This window comes from Nycticebus coucang, chromosome 3 (genome assembly GCF_027406575.1).
Source record: "Nycticebus coucang isolate mNycCou1 chromosome 3, mNycCou1.pri, whole genome shotgun sequence".
NCBI lineage: Eukaryota > Metazoa > Chordata > Mammalia > Primates > Lorisidae > Nycticebus > Nycticebus coucang.
In genome coordinates, this window is record NC_069782.1 from 148,817,780 (window position 1) to 148,837,166 (window position 19,387).

Below are 19,387 nucleotides of genomic sequence, written 5' to 3' on the forward strand. Positions count from 1 at the left end.
TGGCAAGAGGAAACACCCCCAGAAAAAGGGAAAAATAGACAAATAAGCTGATCAAGGCAGAATAAAAACAGTTTAGCTAGTTTACTTTTAAACCAGCATCTAAATTCCTTATCTAAATTCCTGCTTTTTCTAGAAGCCTTGTCTGTAAGGAATACAGCTTGCAAATACCCCTGCTGGGTCTGAAGAAATAACGGCTGCAGAGGAAGCTGTGTGCAAGACCTGGCAAGAAACATTAAGTAGGCTGTCCCCTGCCCAGTCAACAGTCAAAGCAAATACCCATTGTGGGGATTTATGTTATGGCCAGGGCAGAGATCAGGGGAATAGCTCAAGACCTGAAATATGGAAAGGAGGGTTTGTATACCCTTATAATAGAGGAATATGCCACTGGTTTGGAGATCAGAGGAAAATTCCTCTTTCCCACTGATTCTTTAGAGGAGACTGATGCCATGGGGACATCTGCTCCATGGTGAGCTAGTGAGGATTAACCTCCGCCAAGGAATCTTTGTGTGTGTGACCACAGACAGGAGGCTGCTCCCACACCAGGCTCACATTTCAGATTTTTCAAGGTTGCTCAGACCCTTAAAGTTCATGATTATAGAGAATAAGAACTAACATGCTTACTCAGAGAAACTGCTGATGTTTTTTCTCCCTTCCTCAGCTTACCCTCTGAGCTAAATGAGCAAATTGCCTTCAATAAAAACCAAGTAGAACAAACACTCAGGGCCATTTGCAGGAACCCCCACAAGCTAGCAATAATCCCCTGTGTTTCCCACCTTTGAAAATTCTTATTCTATATGTCCTTTCTCTTTATCTCTCACCTCTTCTAACTTTGTTTCTTCAGTCAATCGCCACCAGCTACACAGGTCTTAAAGGACCCTGCCACTGGGGTAGGACCCCGGCGGAGGGTACCAAAAAAGGTATACACCTTATAAGAAGGGAAAAAGCTATTAAATTTGTAATGCTCAAGTTATGTTTGACTTCTGCAATTATAACAGGTGCTCAACGTGACTTGTATTCATCTTTTATTATCCATATATAATGAGTATTACAATTTTGATACAGGGTTTTCCTTTCTTAGAATGTGTATACATTTTGGGGAGCCCTCTGTGTTTGCTTCTTATCATACATCACAATATTGCATTTAGTACACAGGAGACTGGAAAAGACTGAGTTGCCACATTTATTTTCTCAAGTAGAATGATAATTTTGAAGTGCTAGTGATGCTTACAAATAATTGACACTCAAGAGTTTATTCTTTTAATCGTGACTTCTCTAGAGGGGAACAAACTCGGCTGTTCCTTTGAAACCTTTGAAAAGGGGAAAGATAGAACCTACCTTGGAGTCCAGAATATGTTTGGAGTCTGACAACAGCAGGGAGTCAATGCCAGATAGTTATTCCTATTTCATGAAAATTAATGCTAGTGGTAAACACCCAGATGGAATACTTGAGCCCTCCATAAAACAGAGATACTTTGTAATAGTTTTTTGAAAAATAAACTTGACCAACTAAACAAACAACTTTGTAAACTTGTCCTCTTAGAACAGTGGTTCTCAACCTTCCTAATGCCTCCTAATGCTGCGACCCTTTAATACAGTTCCTCATGTTGTGGTGACCCCCAACCATAAAATTATTTTTGTTGCTACTTCTTAACTGTAATTTTGCTACTGTCATGAATCGTAATGTAAATATCTGATATGCAGGATGTATTTTCATTGTTACAAAGGGGTCACGACCCACAGGTTGAGAACCGCTGTCTTAGAGCATCATTGTCAATGTTAAAGTGAATAAAAGCAGCTGAAGCAAAGCACCTGGGACAAGGTGGCTTCTCAGCCACACTTACCTCCATTTCTCGTCCTCTAGAAACCAAGTAGAAATTCATTCTTTTTCCTGTGTTCTGAGGTTTAACTCTTCCCCCATTCCAGTAGCATCCTTAATACATATCACTAATGGAAAAATACAGTTTAACTCTGACTCATCTGTTAAAGAGAAACTCTGCTGTAGAGGAAATAATTTAAATCAAACTCTTTCAACACTCAATAGTTATACAACAAAGAGTATTTTTAAAAACCCCCCTTTGAATAGACAGGAGTCTTGAAAGATGGTGGAAACATGCTGGTGTGTGTTAATTCATAGACTTTTCTAAAGACATGAATGAAAATGTTTCAAATGATGTTCATGTTGAGGCCTGAAGATGCACAAGGTAGGAGGTGGTTGATGTAGAAACAGAACCTATTTGTCCATCAGAACACTTTTATGTCTTACAAAAGTCTAGTATGAGAAAATCTGCCAGCCCATTATGATTTTCTTTGTTTTTCTGGGTTTCCAAGATCTGATTTTCTCCTCCTCTAGGCCCATTTGGTGTCTGGCTTATATTTGGGGAGTAGCGTTATTTCCTTACCTCCAGCTCTTCCCCTTCCCACCTGTTGTCTACACTACAGTCAGGATAACTTTATGTAACACAAATCTGATCTCATCATGTGCTGATCATGTCTGATGTCCACACAATAAGCCCTAAAGCCTTAATATATGTATGCATTAAGGAATTTCATCCCCTCAATGTACATAGATGTAGCTAAAAAGCCTGGTCATTGGAGCCAGAATGCTTAACTTAATACAAGTGAAGAGCTCAGCGTGGTGCCTGTATGCAGAGAAGGCACTAGGAGCTTCAGCTGTGACCATCGTCTGGTTCTGGGCTAACTTCCAGTCTCTCTTTGACCCCTCCCACACAATTGTCACCCTTATTAATACGTGCTAGGCAATCTGTATATTTTATTTCACATGATCCTATGACAACCCATGCAGCTGATGGGGTTGTTTTATCAACCCCCCTTTACAGTGAGCGCTGGGACTTAACACATTGGAATCATTTGGGATGCGTTTACAGCTACAGGAGGCTGGACCCCACACCTAGAGATTCTGATTTAAGCTGTTTGGAGTGTGACCCAAGCATTGGCTTTTATTTTTTCATTTGCTGGGGTGATGACAAGGTGCTAGTAGAATTGTAGACTGCTGAGTTTAGTGTTTTGCCTGATGTCCTCACAGGTCATAAGTGAGGGATGGTGGTAGGATGGACTTCAGAGCCCACATCCCTCTCCCTTCTGGGCTACTGGTCTTCCTCTTGGTGAAACACCTACGTCAGGCCCTGGTGTCTTTGCAGGTAACATTCCTGCCATGCAAACCACATTCCTTCACTTCTTCACCTAATGAACTCTTTCCCTGTTGCAAATCCCAGCTCATAAAGCCCCTTCTTCCCAGGTCCTGTACTCATCCTAACTGTGGGATGCTGCCAGAAGCTCTTGGGCCCACGTGACACTGTAATCTCAGACCAGGACTCTGCAGGCACGCTTGTCTTAGCCTCAAGCTCGTCCCAGGCCCCAGCACATTGATACCACTAGAGTAGACGTCAAAAAAGTTTAGTGCAAAAAACAGTGTATGGTGCCCCATGATCGCATTAATGTACACAGCTATGATTTAATAATAATAAAAAAGATTTCCATACTGTCAAAAAAAAAAAAAGTTTAGTGAATGGATGGATGAATGCATGATTGTTTTAAGTCAGGTTCTTCCCTGGGGAACTAAATACCTGTTCAGAGTCCCTTACTTTTCCTCTAGGTTTTTAAATCGGTCTTTCTACCTTCTTTGGTAAATAATTAACCCATTTCCCTTTGTTTCCCCCTCTGTTGGGCTGTTGGGGAGAGGAATTCTAAAGGCCCCTCTTGGGGAACATCAGATGCATTTTCCACTGGAGTATTCTAGAGGTCAGATCCTTAAATGTGCTTTTGGGGCATGAGTCTGAGATTCTACTTTTCCTTTGGGTCATTGGAGAGAGGGAAGGCAATAGAAATGCAGCTTCTTATCACGTCATTCAAGAAAAGGTTTAAATGTCTTCTTTTTCTGAGAATTCTAGAGCCCCAGAGAGGAAACTGAACCTGTAACAAGGAGCAGGGGTTCAGGTTTTTATCAAGAGAGGTTGATTCTTTCTTAGTGTGTAAAACCATCAGGGATTATGGTTTTGACATAATAAAGAATATTTTTGTACTGTGTTGAATATTCACTCTACAAAATTACCATAAACAATGAATAAACATAAACAGGGATGTTAGAGTGGTTATCCTCTCAAATCCACAGGGTGTGTTTGTGGAAAGCCGATTTTCCTAACCACCTTAATAACTCCAATTCTTCTACTAAAACAAGAGGGTTGAGAAAGAGTGGTTTGAGACAAGTTTTATTTTTTATTTTTTCCTTTTTTTAATTTTTTTTATTGTTGGGGATTCATTGAGGGTACAATAAGCCAGTTACACTGATTGCAATTGTTAGGTAAAGTCCCTCTTGCAATCATGTCTTGCTCCCATAAAGTGTGACACACACTAAGGCCCCAGAGACAAGTTTTAAATAAATGAATTTGTTTTCTTCCATCCAAGTACTAACCAGGCCCAATCCTGCTTAGCTTCTAAGATCAGTGTTTCTTACAAAGGTTTAAAGAATAATTTTGTGGAGTTCAAATTTTAAAACCTGTTCTAGCTCTTTAAAATCAATGCCAGTACTACAATGGCATTGATTTTTTTGTCTGCATGAAGACACTTCGGTTGATTTCACAAAGCATCTTGGAGAGGTTTGTGAAACAGGGAGACACACAACTTGAGTTGATGGGTCTCTATAGGTAAAGCCATTAAAAATGTCTTTTCTACATATTGGTGATAATAAATTGAGCTGCAATAAACAGGCTAGTGCCAATGTCCTTGTGATAAAAGGATTTTTTTTCTTTCTACCCTAAAGGCAGCTTTAGGGTAATGCCTAATAATGGGATTGCAGGATCAAACGGAAGGTCTAATTTGAGTTCTTTGAAGATTCTCCATGCTTCCTTCCAAAAAGGCTGTATTAGTTACAGTCCCACAGTGTAAAAATCTTCCCTTCTCTTCACATCCACGTCAGCATCTGCATCTTTGAGACTTTGTGATGTGGGCTATTCTCACTGGGTATAGGTAACGTCTCAAGGTGGTTTTGATTTGCATTTCTCTGGTAAGGGAAGGTGAGCATTTTTTCAAATGTTTGTTAGCCATTCATCTGTCTTCATTGGAGAAAGTTCTGTTCATATCTCTTGTCTCTGGTAAATGGGATTGTTAACTTTTTTATTATTATTATTAATTTGCATTCCCAATAGATTCTAGTTATCAACCCTTTGTCAGATTCAGACCCTGAAAATCTGAAGGTTATCTTTTTGCTTTGTTGTTGTGTCCTTAGCTGTGTAGAAGCTTTTCAGTTTAATTAAGTCCCATTTGTTAATTTTTGTCATTGTTGCAATGGCCACTGAAGTCTTTGTCATAAAATCTTTCTCCACTCCAACATCATCAAGAGTTTTCCCCACACTTTTTTCTAAGATTTTTGTTTTGTGTCTTAGATTTAAGTATTTTATCAATCTTGAGTCAATTTTTGTAAGTGGTGACAGGTGTGGGTCAAGTTTCAATCTTTTACTTGTGGTTATCCAGTTCTCTGAGCATCATTTGTTGAATAGGGGTTCTTTCCCCCACTGTATGCTTTTGTTTGGTTTATCAAAGATCAGATGGCAAGTAGAGACTGGTTTCAACTCTTGGTTTTCTATTCTGTTCCATCTCTCTCTCTCTCCTTTTTTTTTCTTTTTGCCAATACCATGCTATTTTGATTACTGAGGACTTGTCATATAGCCTGAAGTCTGGTAGAGTGATGCCTCCAGCTTTGTTTTGATTACTAAGAATAGCTTTAGCTATATGTTTTTTTTCTGGTTCCATACAAAAATGAATACTATTTTTTCTAGTTCTTCAAAATATGATGTTGGTATTTTAATAGGGATCGCACTGAATCTGTAAATTGCTTTGGGTAGAATAGACATTTTGACAGTGTTGATTCTTCCCAGCCAAGAGCATGGTATGTTCCTTCATTTGTTAGTGTCTTCTGTAATTTCTTTCCTTAGGGTTTCATAATTCTCTTTGAAAAGTTCCTACACCTCTTTTATTAGATACATTTCTAAGTATTTCATTTTCTTTGAAGCTACTGTGAAGGGAATCATGTCCTTGATTTGCTTCTCAACTTGGCTGTTATTGGCATATTCAAAGGCTACTGATTTGTGGACATTCTTCTTAGTAAAGCATCATAAGAATGGAGAAGCAAGAATCCTATGTACTCAAATCTAATATGAAGGCGGTAGATGAGTTAACACAAGGCGAGGGTAGGGGAAGGAGGGGAGACGAGGTGGGAGGGGGGTGGGGGTTACCGTGTATGGCATACCTCTTAGGGACAGGACACAAGAAATTATAAGAGGGACTTTTCCTAACAAATGCAATCAGTATAACCTAATTCTTTGTACCCTCAATGAATCCCAAACAATAAAAAAAGAAAAACAAAAACAAAAACAAAAAACATTCTACCTGAAAAAAAAAAAATCTCTTTTCTGTGAAAGGCTGAAGTTTGGGTGCCTGGCTATCCCTAAAGCTTTCACAGACCTATTTCCAATGACATGATTTAGGCCTTGGTGAACATTTGGTCTGAAAGATTCTCCCTGACATATTTTATATCTTTTGTAAGGGAGTTAACAATTATTCCTAGGCGGGTAGCGATAACTACCAGACATACCTGCTGAGCCTCTAATGAGTTGTGTTTTACTACCAGCATCCTGGGGTTAATTTTATTCCACTTTATAGCTAAAGCAGAGTGTTCCCTTGAATCCCTGAAAGACATAAGAAAGACTTAAGGAAGGACAGTTTCTACAGACTGTCAACTGTGACCCTAAAAGTATATTTCACCCAGAACAACAGGGATGAAGGTGCTTTCTGGGAAGACCGTTGCAGAAGGAGTCTGTCAGATCTCTATCAATCATTCATTTTTATAGTTTTTTTGGTCAGCTTTCTCACGCTGGGCTTCTCCTGTTGCCTACCTCTCCCCCGCTTAAAGGCCAAACTGCTGGTCTAGGTCTTGTTTCCTTACAAATTACCTTTTGCAATAACACTAGGATTCCCTGCTAGAATTTTCTCATCTTTAATCAGTAGCATAGTAATAAATAATGCTTAATGACTTTTTAATAGTAAAAAATCTGGCTCCCGACTCTAGTTTTTTAAGAGCAGGGATAATACCCTCTTTATTTTTCATATTCTCTTTCTTAAATTATTTAGGCACATAACAGATGTTTGTTGAATGTAGGAAAAATATCTTGGTATAGTATATTGCTGCTATCACAGGAAAAAATAACTATTTTTGAAAGACCACAATAGAAATGGAATAGGAACATTATAGTTCTATGGAGTTTATTTTATCTGCAGTGTGATATAATCTGTGACAGAAAATAAGAGGCAGGTTACATGAGGTCCCTTGTTCCTTCTTCAAAGGGACATCCTTTAAATTCTTTGGTAAGGAAGAGAACTGTAATAGAAAATTAGAGGTTGACTTATTTATTCTCACACTTGAATATTGGGGTTCCTGTGTCATTCAAACATAACTGAATTGTTACTGGTTTGGATTCAGCACGTGTCACATTATGTCCCCTAAACAGAAAGGACCTAAGAATGTGGCAGTTGTCACAAGGTGCTGGATTCCTGTGCCAGGGACCCCCCTCTGTATAGGGATTGTGGGAGTGACAGGGATTGCGGGAGTGACAGGGATTGCGGGAGTGACAGGGATTGTGGGAGTGCAGATTCTTCGATCTTTTCCTTTTAGGAATGGGCAAAATTCCTTACGGAAACTATCTTAGCTGTTTTGTTTAGCCTGGAGTCAGTCATCTAACCTGTCCGGAGTGAAATTTCTTCCTTGATTCCTGTGAGAGACATAATTTTGTAAGAAATTGAATTTAATTTTAAATGTTCGGATATATTTATAGATAGTTATGGGGTATGCGTGAAATGTTATAACCTGTATAAAATGTGTAATGATTAAGTGAAGGCATTTAGAGCATCCATCACTTGAGTATTTAACATTTCTACATATTAGATACATTTCAAGTCGTATTTTCTGGGTGTTTTGAAATATATTGTTCACTATAGTCACCCTACTCTGCTGTCAAATATTAGAACTTATTCTTTCTATCTAACCGAATGGTTGTACGCATTAACCACCCTCTCTTCATTCCCCCCCATCCACACACCCTTTGCCAGGAGAGACATAAGTTTCTATGGTTACAATAGATATACCAAATTCCTTTTTCCTCATTAAAAATAAAAATGTGACTTTTTAAGAATTTATGAACTAATTATATTTAAAAAATAGAAAAATACAAAGATAAAGGGTTACAATCACTAACTCACTCACTAGCCAGAAATAACCAACTTTCACTAATATCCGGTGGCCATCACTCCAGATCTCTCCTTGTGCCCAAACAGAAAGAATGACAGATGGACAAAAATAGGTTGGAAAAAGGCACATTACAGTGTTTTCAATTTTTATTAAAAAAAACATGAAATTTTATTTTTAATTTAACTGAGAAAAAGTGAAATGAAAGGAAGAGAATTGTTGGGTTTAAAAAAAAATGTTTCTGTGCTGTTGCCTGGACTCTGGAAATCATTCTCTGTAATGCCTGTAGTGCCTTGTCAAAGGCAGAGGCCTTTTGAATATTTGTTGATGAGCATATGAATATGTTTCATTGTATTTAAGAATTAGTTTTTCTCCAATTGAGATTCAGCCTATGTGGCCATGAACTCCAGGTTGACCGTGGGTTTGTTCATGGATTACAAATTGTTTTGCCAATGTGTATTGAGGCGTCGTGTCTCAGGTGCCAGGGAGAGGGAGGATATGTGTTAATACGTCCCCCCTTCCCCTCAGTGACTTGCTGAAGGCCTAAAACCTCCTGCTAGATCCACTGTTGCTCTTCTGAGGCTTCATCTATGGACTCCCTGCTCCCTGCTCTGGGACTCACTCCTTCAACACTGTCCTTCCCCTTCAGTGCTCCTTCCCACCTTGAGACCTTGGAGTTGGTTACTCTTTCCATTGAATGCTCTTCTTTGGCCTTTTGCTTAGTTTCTCTCAACTCTTCCTAGAGCTTGAATATTGTTTCCCGAGGGAAGCCTTCTAGAATCTTCTAGAGTAAACAGATCTTTTTTCCATAGACTTTTCATGGTATATCTTTACATATTTACTTGTATCGTTAATTGTCTTCCACCATCACTAGATGGTGATGTCTTCCAGAACCACTAAGTCTGTGGTTCTCAACCTTCCTAATGCCACAACCCTTTAATACAGTTCCTGTGGGTCACGACCCACAGGTTGAGAACTGCTGCTCTAAGTGCTATATGGGCAGGATGCCTGGATCCTTATTGTCCTAGCCCCAGAGTTATCAAGTCTTGGCCAGGTAGTATTACTCATTAAACATTTAATTTTTCAGAGAATATGTGGAAGTTAAATAAAACATGGTCTGTGTCCTCATGGAATTTATGCTCTACTGTGAATAAGTGATCAGTTATTACAATGGAATGCAAATGATGCTGGGAGAGAAGTACTTTTGTAGATCTTTGTAGGGAGTTTTGAAGGACAGTAGGGAGATGCTGGCTGATGGGGGGCTTGCGTGCCTATGGGGATGGTGACAAGAATGGGATGAGATAGTGTGGGAGAGAGGCACTCTGCCCAGAGTCACTGAGCAGAAAGTCTCTAAAGCAGTAGTTCTCAACCTGTGACACAGGAACTGTATTAAAGGGTCATGGCATGAGGAAGGTTGAGAATCACTTCTCTAAAGTATTAAACAGAGATATACGTTCAGGGCACTGCGGATTATTCAATATTGCTGACACCAAAGTCAGATAGTGGAAAAGGATGAATTTGAAAAGGATTATGAGGCAGAATATGGTAGACTTTAAATGCTCCTTAAAACATTATGTTGCATAATATAATAACACATTTTTCAAAATGGAATTGAACTATTAGGTGTGTGTAGCATAAGAAAATTCATTTACTAGTTGGAAAAATTTGCGTGGGTTGTTTTACTAAACATCAAATAAACCTAATTTATTATAGTCTCAAGTTTTATTCTGATATATATGTGAAGCTACAAAGGGAAAGCTTATTGTATAAAATAAAACTATAAAAGTGCTACCAAACTCATTGCTGTATAGCACTATGGTCACCTTTGAAACGTGTCCCTTGGGAAGCTCTGCACTGACAGCAGGGCCTAGTTCACCCTTCAAAGAACTTTTCCTAGGATGAGTTTGCAAACTATATTGTCAGACCTTTGTAGGATGACAACTCTGATGGCTATTCCAGAATAACAGTTCCAAAATTGCTTATAAAGGGTGGATTAGGCATCGGCATCAGTTCATAGCTTCCCAAGGGGAGGACAGTGAAGGTGACATTCAGCATAAGGTATGTACCGCTTTTTCCAGGATGAATTCTTTTTTTTTCTTTTGAGACAGAGTCTCACTTTGTTGCCCTCAGTAGAGTGCTGTAATGTCACAGCTCACAGCAACCTCAAACTCTTGGGCTCAAGCAATGTTGCCTCAGCCTCCCAAGTAGCTGGGACTACAGGTGCCTGCCATAACACTTGGCTGTTTTTAGAAATGAGGGCTCGCTCTGGCTCCAGCTCATCTCAAACTCATGAGCTCAGGCAATCCAGCCACCTCAGCCTCCCAGAGTGCTGGGATTACAGGTGTGACCCACCATGCAAAGTCCCCAAATGAGCTCAGGGTGTTGGAAAAATGGCACCGATAGACTTGCTCAATGCAAGGGTGACATAGACATGCAGCTCATTAAAAGTTCAGTAACTGAAAGGCACAATGAAGTTAAGAACAGGAATATGAGGTATGTCTGTATTTTATAATATGCAAAACAATACAGCATCTTATTTATGGATGTATATACTAAAAATAAGTATAAAAGTACATATGGGAATGGGACATATCATCTTTAAAATAATATTGCTTTGGGGAAAGGCAGGAGGTGAGACTGGGAAAAGATACAAAACATACTTGAAATGTCTCTGTAATACTGATAGTTGTTTATGTAAAAAAATTCAGAGAAAATGCTGAAAATGATAACATTTATAAGTGATCTGTTCTGAGCCTGTGGCTATTTTAACACATTGTATTTCTGTATATTTAAAATACTGTATAGTAGCCAGGCGCAGTGGCTCATGCCTGTAATCCCAGCACTCGGGGAGGCCAAGACGGGTGGATCACCTGAGCTCACAGGTTCGAGACCAGCCTGAGGAACAGCGAGACCCATCTCTAAAAATAGCCAGACATTGTGGCAGGCACCTGTAGTCCCAGCTACTTGGGAGGCTGAGGCAAGAGAATAGCTTGAGCCCAAGAGTTTGAGGTTGCTGTGAGCTGTGACGCAATGGCACTCTACTGAGGGTGACAAAGTGAGACTCTGTCTCAAAAGAAAAAATTGTATAGTGATGTTTCAAAGTTCTAGAGTGGTTCCTTGTGCTGCTAAGTTGTAGAAGACTCTGTGTCCCCTTCTAGGTCAAATTTTGTTCAAGTCCGAAAAATGAAAGTCCTGAAAAATGCGCTCACGAAACCTATGTAGAACCAAGCTTCTTTGTGCTTCTGGAGGAGCTAATAAGAAATGGGCCATAAAACTGCCCAGGACTTCAAGGGAGCAGTTTCATCTTGGGCTGTCACTTTGAATTGGTGGCTTCTGTTTGAGCCATCTGTTTCAGTCATAGCATCCTACATCCCATCCTGCGTACTTGGCAGGGTCTCATTCTGTCATTATCCTTCAAAGAGCTCTAGATTGGAATTCAAAAAATTTCAAATTGGTATGTGTGGGGAAATTGTTGGTGGGCACAAAGCTCTGGATGACATGTTTTCACCCCTGGCACTTTTCATGAGAGAGGGAAGGGGTGTGTAAAAGTATAATTAGATGATACTTAAGAGTTTTCCCCAGTTGAGCTCGGTGGGCAGTTGTTCCCCCTCCCCCCAGCAGAATTATCTCCATTTTTTTTGTCCATGTGTCTTTTCAGTTACTCTAATATCCCATCCAGAATTAGAGATGGGGGAGATAATTGGATCAGCTCATATTCGCTTTGCCAAGGCAGGTGTTTCCGGCAGCATGTTTTCCACAGTGACACCCAGTTCTTAATAACACGCCTGGGTACTGGGCAATTATTTTGATGGTAGAGAAAAGATACACAGAGCCTGTTCTGGGCTATGGAGGCCCCTTCATCACAGCTGGTCTACACAGCATCTTGGGGGAAACGCATTGATTTCCACATCTGCATAGAAGACATTGGACTTAAACTCTCTTGTAAATCAGCAGTGAGAAGGAACTGGATGTTTTGGTGGACAGGCAAAGCTTTAAATCATCTTGTTTTTAAAGTCTTAGCTCTAGCCAGATATGGCCTAGCCACAAAAGTGTCTAATCATGTAGTCTTAGATATTTCAGGGTCTAAAATCTATCCTGTGGTCCTCGGAGTACTTGGCAGGCAGGCGATGGTCATGGTGAGTATAATTCCTTCAGCAAGTGAACTAGCCTCCTTTAGCTATGAGTTATGTAGCTCTTAGCACCTGTCCTTATTTTTATTGTGGCCTATATTTTTGTACTGGAATGACCTGTCTATTTGTCTCTCCTACTATACTGAGCCCCTGCAGAGTAGGGATAATATTTTACTTGCTCTTCTTTCTGAAGAACCCTAGCATAGTAACTGGAATGTAATTCATGTTTTCTAAATACTTTGAATGGATGAATTAAGCCTTGATCTTATGTCTCATGGAAGACAGGTGGTTATAATACTCTGATCTGGAGTGCTATCATGGCTAGGTGGCATAATTAATGCTGACAGATTACTTAGGAAATATATAAATTTCAGTAATCACTTGTTTATTCAGTAAGGGTTTGAATGTTTTTGAGCCAGTAGGGAATGATGTTAAAGGCTACAAAAAGCACAACAAAGAACATACATTCTCTACCCTACAGGAGCAGGGGTGATTAGATGGAAATCAGATAACTAGAGTAATGAGATGGGGTGTTAATTGTGAATGTTGACAAGAACATTTAAACAGACTAGAAATCGACAGTAGTTTTTGATGCACTCAAATAAATTGTTAGTACTGTTAAGGTAAGACCCCTTCTGTTGGAGTTTTTGAGAAATAATAAGTATCATTCCTTTCATCCGGTTGCCATTTTGAAAAATATTTTTTAAATATGTCTCTGAAGAGCAAGAACACTTTTCCGTGTAACCAGAACATAATAATTGAATCCAAGAAATTAAAAAGGGATAAAATATTATCTAATATATCCTCCACTTTCATTTTCCTAGTTCTCCCCATGGCCTTTAGAGCTAATTATTTTCCATGTATTGGATTTATTTATTATGTCTTTATAGTTTATTTTAATCTAAAACAGTTCTTCTTTCTTTTTATGATATTGAAATTTGGTAGAGTCCTGACTAAGTGTTTTGCAGAATATTCTACAATATGCATTTGTCTGTATGTTTCTTGTGATTAGATCAAATTAAACATTTTTCTCAAGAATACCATACAGGTGATCATGTTATGTAAATACCACATCAAAAGAGGCATGCCAGTTGTCCCATTGTTATTGATGATAAATTTGATCACTTTGTTCTATGTGGTCCACCAGATTGCTCCATTGCAAAAATACCATTTTCCCTGTGTAATTAAAGATCTGTGGAGTGAAGCTTCGAGACTGTGAATAAACTGTCCTTAGTAAACCTTTACCCAGTGTGTTTAGCATTTATAGATGAGCCTCACCCAAATCAATTATTGCATCAATGGTGGCAAACACTGATTTTTTAAATATTATCCCTTTTTTTACATTTATTAGTTGACATTTTTCTATAAAAAAGAGCTCTTTCATTTATTTTTAAGGGTTACTCTGAATTAATGGGTTTCTTCTTTTTTTTCTTTTGAGACAGAGTCTCACTACATTGCTCTCAGTATAGTGCCGTGGCATCACAGCTCACAGCAACCTCAAACTCTTGGGCTTAAGCGATTCTCTTGCCTCAGCCTCCCAAGTAGCTGGGACTACAGATGCCATCCACAATGCCCAGATTTTTTTTTTTTTTTTTTTTTTGTAGTTGTCATTGTTGTTTAGCAAGGCTGGGCTGGGATTGACGCCAGTTCCGGTGTATGTGGCTGGCGCCGTAACTACTGAGCTATGGACGCCGAGCTGATGGGCTTATTCTTAAATTATAAGTAATGTCTCACTATTCCTTGAGATGCTTAATTTGTCTCAAATGTGACCAGTGGAATCCCTCCAGGCCAACCTTCACGCTCTTCTGACATGTCCCTTTCATTCTTCCAGCACTCCCTTGCTTTTTGGTCCAATAGCATTATCCAGGCTTATCTTATACTTTCTTGCCCTAGAATCTGAATCGGTCATTTCTCTGAGGACTGTGGTTCCTTTTATTGGAGACGTAGAACTAGACCCTGCTGTGCTTGTCAGTGCTAAGGCATCTTTGACTCTAGGCCCTTTCAGTGGACAGAGCTAGAAAGAAATGTGTATTTCAACTCATGAATTTACATTGATCCTTCTAATTGAAACAATACCATAGAGCTCTTCCTCACTCTTTTCCCTTCTATATTCGCGTCTCCCAGCTCCTTTTAACTTTGATCCACTTCAAATCAATAGATTTATTGATTTTTTTTCTGTCTTTAAATACACACAAAATAGCTTCAGAATTACAACACTAACATCATTAACAATAACAAGTTTACCAAGTTAGGTTCAAGATTTTTTTGGGGGGGGGCAGTTCTTTTTGTTCTTAGACTATATCCCACTAAGTATGTGTAATCAGAGGGGAGTGCTAAAACATTATTTGAATTAATTGTTTTTTTTCTGGGTGGCGTTGTTATCCATGCGATGAACAGTCATATTAATTTGTTTCTGTTTGAATTCCGTTTTAGGATTTGTTTTTCATCCTGTTTAATGGCAATTGTGAAAATAAAAAACAGGTACGTAGTTTGAAAGGCGAAAGTACATAAAATGTGTCGTCAGAGAAGTCTCTCTGCCATCTTTGTTCTTTCTACCTCCGTTTTCTACTCTCCCCGTATATAACTTTTTATTAGATTCTGTTTAATCCTAACGTGTGTTTGTGATAATGAAGTAAATATACATAAATGTGTACATCCTTCCTCTTTATTCTCATGTAAGAAATAGCATGCTAAATAACTCTTTTGAGTTTTGTTTTTTCCAGTTAACAATTCATCCTAGACGTTATTCCATATCACTCTGCAGAGACTTTCCTCATTCGTTTTTTAAGTGGCCACATACCCCGATATTATGTGGACATACTGTGAAGTTTGCAGCCTGTCTCCCGTGGATGGCCATTTGGTCTATTTTCAGAGTTTTGCTATTTTAAGCGACACAGCAACGAATAACTTGTGCATATGCTGTTTCTTATGTGCCTAGATGGCTTCTCAGAGCAAATTCTAGAAGTGAGATTTCTGGGTAAAAACTTGCATTCAATGTCAATTTGAAATAGAGAAGTTAGGCAGCTGGAGAGGAGAATGCCACTTTGTTTCTCTTAGGGCAGTGGGACAAGGTCACTCAGAAACTTCTTATTCTAAATCCCTAGAGTGGGAAGACTTAACCACCCAGTCCACGCCATTCTAGAAAACTGGCTTGACTCTGCACGGGCTGAGCTCCTACTGCTGAGCTTGCAGCTTGCCGAGATGGCGCCCTGAGGCCTAAGTCTTTATCTTAACCCTATCCATCAGAGAAGTTATCCCGTCCTCTTATTGGAAGGAAAAAGTTTGGAGCAGAGAGAGGCCAGGAGTGTTACTCTGATTTCCCTCCACGTGGAAACATGAAGATGGAGGAAAAAGGTTCCCCCTTTCCCCAGTGTTCCCTAGCCCCTAGGATCAGACTCTTTAGTGGACTCTGGTAAAGTGAATGAGGGCTAGGAACAGCTGGAGAATGGATAAAAATGAAAAAGCAAAAACAAACAAATGAAACCTAGAAAGCTTGGAGACTGCTATTCACATTTTTGGTTGATGGCCTAAAGGGACCGTATCAGTTTATCTCTGCTTGGTATAATTTAAAATTAAAATTAAGAAGAAAATGAAAAATTCTCGCACCTCTCTGCCATGGTAGAATGTGCAGAAAAGGGATGAGAGGCCCCTCTGGGACACCACTGTGCTGCTCCCACACTATGTGGCTTGTCGGAGGCCAGGGAAGATTCATTATATTACACATTTGCTTCTGCTAAACATGTTCTGAGTGCTTCTACCCTGCTGATGGTATTGCAAACTAGTACAACCTTTATGGAAAGAGGTATGGAGAATTCTCAAAGAACTGAAAGTTGACCTTCCATTTGATCCCATAATCCCATTACTAGGTATCTACCCAGAAGAACAAAAATTATTTTACCACAAGGACATTTGCATCAGAATGTTTGCTGCAGCCCAATTCACAATTGCCAAGTCACAGAAGCAACCCAGATGCCCATCAACTTATGAATGGATTAACAAACTCTGGCATATGTATACCATGGAGCTATAACTAAAGAGGGAGAATTCACATCTCTTGTGTTTACGTGGATGGAGTTGAAATACATTCTTCTTAGTAAAGTATCTCAAGAAGGGAAGAAAAAATATCCAATGTACTCAGTACTAGTTTGAAACCAGTATACAAACAATTACATGCCCACATGAAAGAGAAAACACAAATATAGTCTAGCAAGGAGGAGGGGAAAGGAGGAGCAGTGGAGGAGAGGGGAGAAGAGGGAGGGCAACTGATGGGATCTCACCTAACGTGTACAATGTGAGGGCGTTCACCATGCCCCCAGGAGAAGAGCTCAACTACAACTTGAACTTTACCTTAGAATTGAAAATAACGTATCCTAAACATTTGTACCCTCATACTAATTTGAAATTAAAAAAAAAAAAATGTCCTGAGTAGGTGGGGCAAGTGCAGGAGGTGGGAGGCACAGGTTCCTCTGGTCTATACAGTGTCACTGAGGCCTTCAGAACGGGCTGGGAGGTTCAAACTCTCCAGAGGCTGTTTGTCATATAACTATGCTTTTAAATATTTCATAAAAGGAGAGAAGTATGTTCAGTTGTCAAAGAATAACGGACAATCGTAAATTTAAGAATACCAAATTTGGAAAACTGCTTAAAGAAAATATTTCCACGTTTTTCTTCCGCTTAGAATATTAAAAATTAAACATTTTCAATAATGTTTCCTTGAAAATATGAAAAATTCATTCTCAGAACCTGATGATGGGAAGATTCTGGATTTCTGTGATGTTTTGTTTATTTCGAAGTATATGAATTTTCTCTATGTACATTCTAAAAGTTGAAACCCTAGGGAAATGTAGAATAGAGAAAGTGGAAATTCTCTGTAGTCTCACACCTCGGGAATAAGCTTTTGTTTAGTTTGGTAAGGAGCCCTCAGTTTTTTCCCTTCTGTCTCGGTGACAGCACGTATCATGCTTTATGTGGGACGATTCAATTACATTGCTTTGCAACTCATTTTATTTTTTTTTTCAATTTCCCTGGTTTAGATGACTTTTGTAGCAGATCCACACACTCTATGAGCCTGGACCATTTCCATTCTTCTCAAAGCTCCCTTCATCCTAACTGATACCATTATAAAATAACTCCTCATGTTTTTATATAACCTACTCCCAACCCCAGAAAGAGTTGACTGGTTCAAGCTGTGTGAGTCAGTGTTTTTCTCCAGCATTTTTCAAACTGAAATTGAGACAGAGATTCATTTTTCTCTCTGTGGAGGTGATAGGAAGATATTCAGTGTAGGTGCTCTCAGAAGGGAGGAAGTCAATATGAACTAAGCCAACGGCAGAAATACAGAGGGAGTCATGGAAAGGGGAGTCCTAGTATGTTGTAGCCCCTGGATCTAGCTGTTCTTTTCTTACAATTTGGTTGACCAGTCTCACTCTCCTTCCTTAAATTGTAGTAGCCAATAGTTCCCTCCAACTTTGAATTGTGTTTCTTGCCTTTTATACTCAAAAGGGTGTTTCCTAATCCATCTTTCTATACTAACATATAAATACTGTCCATTTTTATTGGTTAGACAATATTTCATTGATATATGAACTCCTATATTTAACTCCTATATTTTCTTACAACCATTTGTATTATTATGAAATTTTAACCCAAGACAGTGTTACAATGAACATGCTTTTATACTCGCACAATTGTTGAATATATCTCCAGAGGAAAATCTTAGGAAAAAACCTGAAAAGGCTCATTTTTATTTTCAGTAGATTATATCAAATTACCACCCAAATATGCACTGATTTATACTCCTGACAATAGTGGTGGATGGGGCAGGTGTCCTTACAACTAGATGTTGTCAGTAGTTTAAATCTGTGCGAATGTAATAAGATAAAAATAATTTCTGGTTTTAATTTGCATTTTAAAATTATTTCTATGGAGGAGCACCTTTTAATATACTTATGTACAGAGGGAGAAAAGTAAGGATTTTTTTAAAACCTTATTTAAATGAATATGAGGGTACAATTTTTAGGTTACATTGTTCTCACTTCCAGGCTAAAGTTCCCTTTGTAGACGAGCCCCTCACCCCGGGGGTGTGTTATACACCCTCATAACGTGCACATCAGTTGAGATCCCGTCTCATGCCCTCCCTTCTTCTGCCAAATGTCCTCCCCACTCCCACTTCCCTCTACCCATGAACTGGACTAAATTAGTGTTTTATTGTTCTTAGGAACATGTAATTGTTTATATATTGATTTCATAATTGTATGGAGTACATTGGATATTTATTTTTCTATTCTTGTGATACTTTACTAAGAAGAATATATTTCAACTCCATCCAGGTAAATGTAAAAGATGTAAAGTCTTCATCTTTTTTAAAAAGTAAGGATTTGTAAATGAGGTTGGTAAGATTGCAGGATAGAAGATCAATATACAAAAATACATTGTACTTCTGTACACTAGTAATAAACAATCAGAAATTTAAATGAAATAAAACAATGCCATTTTAAGAGCATACAAATTTGAAACACTTCAAGATGAATCTGACAAAAATGTATAAGATCTATATAATAAAAAAAAATGCTGACAGAAATTACAAATATCCCAAATAAATAGGAAGTTAAACTGTATCCATGGATCAGAAGATTCAATATTATTAAGATGTCAATTCTTTCCTAAATAACCTATTGATTCAATGAGATCTCAATTAAAACTCCACCAGGCATTTTTGGGGAATAGATTTTTATAAGTTGATTTAATACAATCTCAATCAAAACGTCAGGAAGCTTCTTTTTCTTTTTAGAAGTGATGAGTGTGATCTCAAATTCATTCGAGAAGGCAAAATATCTAGTATAATTAAGATAGCTTTATTAAAGAAAAAGGTTGAAGGACTTACACTGCCTGAGTCAAGACTTATGTTAGAGCAAGCAAGACAGCATGGTCTGGGAACCAAGATAGGCAAGTAGTCAGTGGAATAGAATAGAGAGTCCAGTAATGACCCACATATATATGACCA